This window comes from Hyaena hyaena, unplaced genomic scaffold (assembly GCF_003009895.1).
Source record: "Hyaena hyaena isolate Hyena2069 unplaced genomic scaffold, ASM300989v1 scaffold_1731, whole genome shotgun sequence".
NCBI classification, from domain to species: Eukaryota; Metazoa; Chordata; class Mammalia; order Carnivora; family Hyaenidae; genus Hyaena; species Hyaena hyaena.
Genome location: NW_024082365.1, coordinates 34,177 through 41,375, shown reverse-complemented (window position 1 = coordinate 41,375; position 7,199 = coordinate 34,177). Strand labels below are relative to the sequence as shown.

The window sequence follows — 7,199 nt, the reverse complement described above, 5'->3', positions numbered from 1 at the left end:
GAACCCACGAACCGTGAGACATGACCTAAGAGAAAGTCGGACGCTTAACCGACTAAGCCACCCAGGTGCCCCATAAATGCTGTTTCTAAAGGACCTTGAAGGACAGACACAAAATGTAGAAGTTTCTGTAGAAGTTAGGCCCTAGAGATGTTTTGTGGGAAGTACAGGACGTGCCTCTTGGGGTGGCCGTGAACCCCAAGACTCGGGAAAATTCCATTTGGGGGAAGGAAGATGTCGTCTCATTTGGCTGAAAACTATAAACCAAATGAGCCTTACACTGAATGCTGTCCTACAGAGAACTGGAGGGGGCAGCGCTTCAGAGGGAAATAGAAAATTCTGCTACATGAAGTGAACATCAGGAAGACAAAATAATTCTATTGGAATGATGGAGGAGAAACATTAGTCTGGGAGTCTGAACACCTGAGCCCAAATCTTCTTGGGTCATGTTTGACATGTCACTTTATCTCTGTGATCCTCCATTTCTGCATTTGCAAAGGCAGCATTACCCATTCAGACTCCTCCAGGTCTGTGGGGAAATGAATCTATGAAAGTTAAATTCAGCTCCATTTGACAACAGACAAAACAGTCTCATTTAGTGATTATGGGATGACTTATGCTGGACAAGTTTTAATCAGTTTATTCATAAATTGGAATTAACGCTTTAAAAGTGATGGCATTAATTTCCAGTTATGTTCATGTCCGGATACTGTTTAGATATTTTTTCTAGCATGCGCTGGAGATAAAGAATCTGCTCTGCTCCAGCCCTGCTCCCTACAATTTCTGAAAGAGGGGGAGTAAAGAGAGTATTTTGTAAGCCCTAAAACTGTGACTGACCTTTTGGAACTGCAGGAATTTCTCCAGCCTGGTATGAGAAACTACTTAATAGAAGTTTAATAGAAGCCTCAAGGGACATTCCAGCACAAGTGACTATGTTTCAGGAATCAATTTCTACCCAAGCTCAGAACCTGAATTTGGAGAAAATTTAGGTTTTATCCTATGAGAAAGAGCCACAATTAGTCTCTTGAGGGTGGGCAGGCTTCCCTAGCTTCACACAGCTACAATGCAACTTCAGACCATTTTGTCCTTGCTCTGGATCTTTTCTGGCACTGTGGCCATGGATGACTTCAGGCTTTTAAATATGTGGGACTATGGAGTCACCGCTGACTCATTGACTAATGAATGGATCAGGCCTCAGTGGATGATTTTCCCCTTTTCGTATCCCGGGGAGGTAGATATAGTTCATATACACCTGCAAGATGGAACAATCATAACAGGAGCCAATTCCACTAATCTTTGTATTAACTTTATCCTTTTTCCATATTTCCATCCCCCATCCTTATTTCTGCTTCCAAGAATTACTTTCCTAAATAACTCACCTGTAAAAAACTTCCTCTTGGATTTCTTTGTGGGAAACCTCAATGTTACTAAAAGTCTAAAATATATCACTGACACAGGCATCTTTATCAGAGTATTCCAGCTGTCCATCTAAAACACGTGGTTTTACTTTGGGCCTGATAATGACAAAAAGTGGAACTCATAATTCACTGAGACAATGGTGATTCTTTGTGGGGGGGAGGGTGCATTCCTGTTTACTTAGGAGTGAAAAGGACTCAGAGAGGGAACAAGGACAAGAGGGTACAAATGTCTTCCATTCAGATTTGCCCAATTTTCCATCATTTATTTAATACAATTAAGTCATGGTCAACTGACTTAGTCACAAACTTAAAATGAAGATTGAAATTAGTTCTTTCTGAGACCTTCTTTCAGAACAGGAAGGTCGAGTGTCTCTGTAAGTAAGGAGCAAACACATTTCATTATGGAAAACAAGGGCAGGTGCTACCATACTAAAGCCAGAATTAACAAGTATTTCTGTTATTTTCTCCTAGATGTTTTTAAGTAATAGATAGGAAATAACATAATTAAGAGATTAAAAATAGAATGATACAAATGTTGTTAAATTATAGAAGTTTTCATAATACAAGAAAAATAATGTATGATTATATGGATGTAGATATATAGTAAAATTGATGGTCTTTTAAAGTAAGATAGAGCAGGGGTGCCTGGGTGGGTCAGTTGGTTGGGCATCTGACTTCGGCTCAGGTCATGATCTCAGGATTCCTGGGTTTGAGCTCTGCGTCAGGCTCTGTGCTGATAGCTCAGAGCCTGGAGCCTGCTTCAGATTCTGTGTCTCTCCCTCTCTCTGGCCCTCCCCTGCTCATGCTGTGTTTCTCTCTGTCTCAATAATAATAAACATTAACAAAAATTTAAAATAAGATAGAGCAAACTGAAAAATTTAGCACCATTTACCCAAATAATTTTCACCATAATCATATTTGTCATTTTCTAAAATTATCTCATCTCAGCTGGATTTTATCTATAATGGGACACTGGAATTCCATTTTTGTGAATTCAATCTTAAAAAAATTCTTCATGTCAGTGGAGATTTTGAGGTCCCGATAAAAACTATTCAGTTACCTTAGCAAAAAATTAACATAAATAGTGTGTGTGTGTGTTGTGTGTGTGTGTGTGTGTGTGTAACATAGCAATTGGCAAATATGGCCCATGGGCTAAATCCAGCCAAATCCAGTATTTGTACGGCCCACAAACTAAAAATTAATTTTATAGGTGTTCTTTACAATCAATACTGTAATAAGGGATATTAACTTTATTTTCATCATTTGTTTTAAAGTTTTTATTAAAAAACAATCAAAGCTCTTCATTGCACAACTCCTTCCCAACACAGTTAGTACTTGATGTGCCAGGTGCAATACAGTTACAATCAATAAATCAGGCAGGGGTGGGAAACTCCTGATTTCATACTTAAAAAATAGAGAACAAAGTTATAAAACATTTAGAAAACCTTTCAGAGTGATTGCCAACATAGATTGCCATTTCCAGGCATCTAATCACTGCACACCCAAGATAGAGCTGAGAAATAATGTCCCAATGCAAGGTACAGGATGAGGTAATTTGCAAGAACACAAAAGTTGCTACTCTGTAAACTCTTGCCCCACCTCCACTCACCTAATTGGGTCTTTTTTTTTTTTTTTCCATGCTTCTGCACCGACTTCTTAAGTCAAATCAAGTTTTAAGAACCTCTACATATGTGTTTTAAAAGGCATGCCAGAGTCCTCTGTACTGACCTTCAGTTTCTTGCAAGGTCTGATGCATGTTAGCAGGTGCAGCTTCTATAGCACCCCACATCAGCTTCAGCCACGTCTAGATTCTCTGAGCTATAATGGTGGGATGTGGAGTCTTGATTTACAACCCTCCTCCCAACCTCAAGAGATAGAATTCGTTAGCCCTAAGTATCCCATTCACATCCCAAGCCAGTGCAAATGTAATCACAAATTGCATCTCTGGCAAATCCCATGCTTTTAGCTTCTGCATAAATTCAACATGGCAACCTCCACAGCATTCTAGGGCATAACCAGGTTAAGAATAGGAAATATTCAGTGTAAGTGGCCAAAGGGAAGAAAAGCACTCTGCCACACTGTCAGAACATTTTCCCTGTGGTAGAGAAGCATTTTAAAAGGAAGTTTTAGCTTCCTCTAAAGTTTACCCTTATGTTCACTGAAGCCACCACCTTGATAACATTGCTAGAGCCAAGAAGGGCTGTGTGTGTACCCATGACACAAGGTGAGAAAGGCTTGTGACTCTATATGGATAAGGGAATAGAATTTAAAGTATGTTGGAAGATTGTTTTCCTAGTTCCTGTGGGCAGCTATGTTAATGAAATAATGGCAGAAAATACAGAGCTGATGGTTTTGCTGGAAAACAAACAAACCTGGAAAATAAGGCTTCACTTTGTAAAGCACCTGATAAACTTAGGCGGTTGAATTACACTGGAAAATCCACTGTACACACACACAAACACACAAAAACTGGCCACTTCTCCATCCTCAAACCCTGCACTGCTGAGACACAAAGTAAATGTAATGACAAAGGATCCTTAGTCCATTGAGATCTTTTGTCTTATTGCTTTTTTAAAGCTTTTCAGCCTTGTCTGGTACCATGAGTTGAAACAAGGGTGTATAAAAATGGGGGCCATGGGAAGACTCCAAGAAACAGGACTCAGGCCCATCAGAAGCTAACATGAGACACCTACCCAGTGAGATCTTTTCACAGGGATCTTACACCTCATCCTGATAATAAAACCAAATGTGTCTTTACACCAAATAAGATTCTTTACACCAAAGAACTCCAACACTGAGATTTCACATATGAAAGACTTTCACATATGAACGACAAAATTTTCTATATATACCTACAGCAAGGGGAGGCAGGGATGTGAGAGGAGAGTTTATAGTTTTCCCACAATGACAGGGCTCCCATTTCGATTTCACTTGAGGTAGTGGCTCTACTCCTACCTGTTAGATGCATTTACATGACCATGGGGCAGGCCTTCCCACTGGGTGGCTGTGAGGGAAGAGGAGGATAAGAGGAAAAGAAGGTAGAAAGCTTAAAAGGAAACTCAGTGGGGTCACATCTTCCATCAGATCTCAAAGCCATGCTAACTTGAAACCTATGTAGACAATGATTCTTTTGTAATTTGTTTCTTTTGTAAAAAGCAAGAAGTTATACCTAGTAACTAATAATTTAAAATAGCCAAGTCAGACAAAACTGAAAAAGATTTTGCCTTCCCCCTCTGTAAGGCATGTTGGGAGATGAAAGTGGACAGGACTAAAGTGAGGAGACTTGGAGGAAAGGTATTACATTTTTTAAGTAAACTGAAACTAAAATTATAAGTAAGTTGGAGTTAGGGTGAGGTCAGTTACACATGATTCCTACTGCACTTACATTTTCAGGTCCTGTCTGCCCTTTGGATAGATTTTCAGCATTTCATTGAAACTAAGACATATTTCCAGTGGATTCACCTGGACAACCTCACTGAGGCACCTGTGGAGTACAGTGATATAATTGGTAGCAGTACACTACTCTTACAGGTTGAGTCCCCACTCCCCTCCTTCCTTCCCACCTCCCTTAAAGAAGCTATATTTTTGTAATCTCTGGAGAAGAGCATGAGATACAAACTCCCCTAACCGTGGAATGATGGAGATACAACAGGGTATGTAGGAAGAGATCTTTACTCAATGCAGCCATGGGGGTAGAGGCTATTTTATCGTTGTCCTTTATTGATGAGCAACTGAATGTGGAAAGGAAGAAAAAAATTATTTGTAAAATATTCCACCTGTAGGTAATTTTTAAAATTTTTAATGTTTTATTTATTTCTAGGAGAGAGAGAGAGACAGCGTGAGCAGGAGAGGGTCAGAGAGAGAGGGAGTCATAGACTGAAACAGGCTCCAGGCTCTGAGCTGGCAGTCAGCACAGAGCCCGACGCGGGGCTCGAACCCACGAATAGCGAGATCATGACCTGAGCGAAAGTCGGACGCTTAACCGACTAAGCCATCCAGGCACCCCTCCACCTGTAGGTAATTTATTTTTATTTTTTTTAATGTTTTATTTATTTCTAGGAGAGAGAGAGAGAGACAGCGTGAGCAGGGGAGGGTCAGAGAGAGAGGGAGTCACAGACTGAAACAGGCTTCAGGCTCTGAGCTGGCAGTCAGTACAGAGCCCGACGCGGGGCTCGAACCCACGAACCGCGAGATCATGACCTAAGCGAAAGTCGGACGCTTAACCGACTAAGCCACCCAGGCGCCCCTGTAGGTAATTTTTAAAAGGACCCCTGAGTTATGAAAAGTTTGAGTTAAAAAAAAAAAAAAAAGAAAATCAGCCTTTATAATTTTTTCAATGATTTGAACTATTATAAATCCACAAGCAATGGTTCAGATATGGTGCTTCTGAAGTATTTCACTCCTCCCTACCAGGCATAAGGTGCACCAAGGAGAGAATGGACTCCCCCTCCTCTGTTTAGGGATCAGGAAACAGAAGGGGCCAGTGCTGCTGAGTGGCAGGAATAAACATCGTAAGGGGATTGGTGGTCACAATCAGAACCCCATTTGGGGTTGGCCCTGAAGAAATCTTTGATGTCATATAGGCACTGCTGACAGAAGTACTGCTACCCACCCTTCTTTCCCATTCAAGCCTGGTCCTTCACAACAGTGTAGGAATAAGAGTGCTCTATGGCATCTCTTGTGTTGAGCCATGACTGGAAGCAGGTTGCCAAAGCTTGTCCAGGAAATCCAAGCTTTGGGGCTGGTAAGGTGCTGGTTTACACTGTGGACAAAGAATCCCCATTGCTTACAGGAGCATCTGCCCTGTAGCCATTGGACGGTGGGTCAAATTCAATGCTGCATTTGTCGATATGGTCATATAAGTCTTCTGACCTCAGAACCTTGACTATCTTCACCAACTGGTTGTAATTGTCACATCCATGGAAAAATGGCTCTTTCCTTCCAGAAGATCATATTTTCCATCATACAACCCAAGCTCCATGTATACAACCTATGCATAATTGTACATCTGATAGCCTACAGTAGAAGTATCAGGGAGCAATTTGGACATTGTAACCTTAACCAGAATGGTAAAACTAAGCCAGACCCCAGTGTATTAGCTGTGGCTTTCTGGGCTCATGACCAGTCATGATATTATGGAGCTTCATCTGTGCCTAATTCCTATGCTGTGATGATACTCCAGGGCTTTCAGAATCTCACACATGTAAAATCAAGAATCAGTCTGTTAACGTTTGGTACAATTGCTTGAAGTCTGTGTTGTTTACATGTTCAAAAACAGAAGCTCAGGGTCTTTTACAACACCTGCCAGTGTGATGATGTTGGGATTACCTCATAAATACTCCAAAATTTTTATTGAATGATTGATTTTCTTTGTCTTTACTGGATTAAAAATTTTAACAACTTTTTCATTATGTGTAATGTTGATGTTGGCATGGGTCCAACAAGTCAGACAGGGAGACCAAGAAAGCTGTACTTGACATTTGGAGAACTGGCAATCCCTGGGTTCAGAAGCCCCTGGGGGCAGGACCTCGTTTCAACACGGTGTCTTCACACTGCGGTAGAAGTAGCAGCGGTGCTTCCAGAGCCTTGACTTTGAACCTCGGTTAACTTTCTTTTTATCCTAAATCATTCTTTTTATTAGTAGACATGTTTTACAAAAGCTAACTCACATATATGCCAAAAAACAAACAAAGTTTGCAGAAATTTATTTTTTCTCTTGTTACATAACAGTACTGGCAAATAGACTTGATTTTGCCTTGCAGTTTCAAAGCCCAAAATATTTAC

General features: G+C 40.7%; 1 pseudogene; it reads right to left on the bottom strand.

Annotated features, from left to right (window-relative positions):
• Window positions 1-5,871: 5,871 nt before the first annotated feature.
• LOC120226519 lies at window positions 5,872-6,663 on the bottom strand (annotated as a pseudogene).
• Window positions 6,664-7,199: the final 536 nt, after the last annotated feature.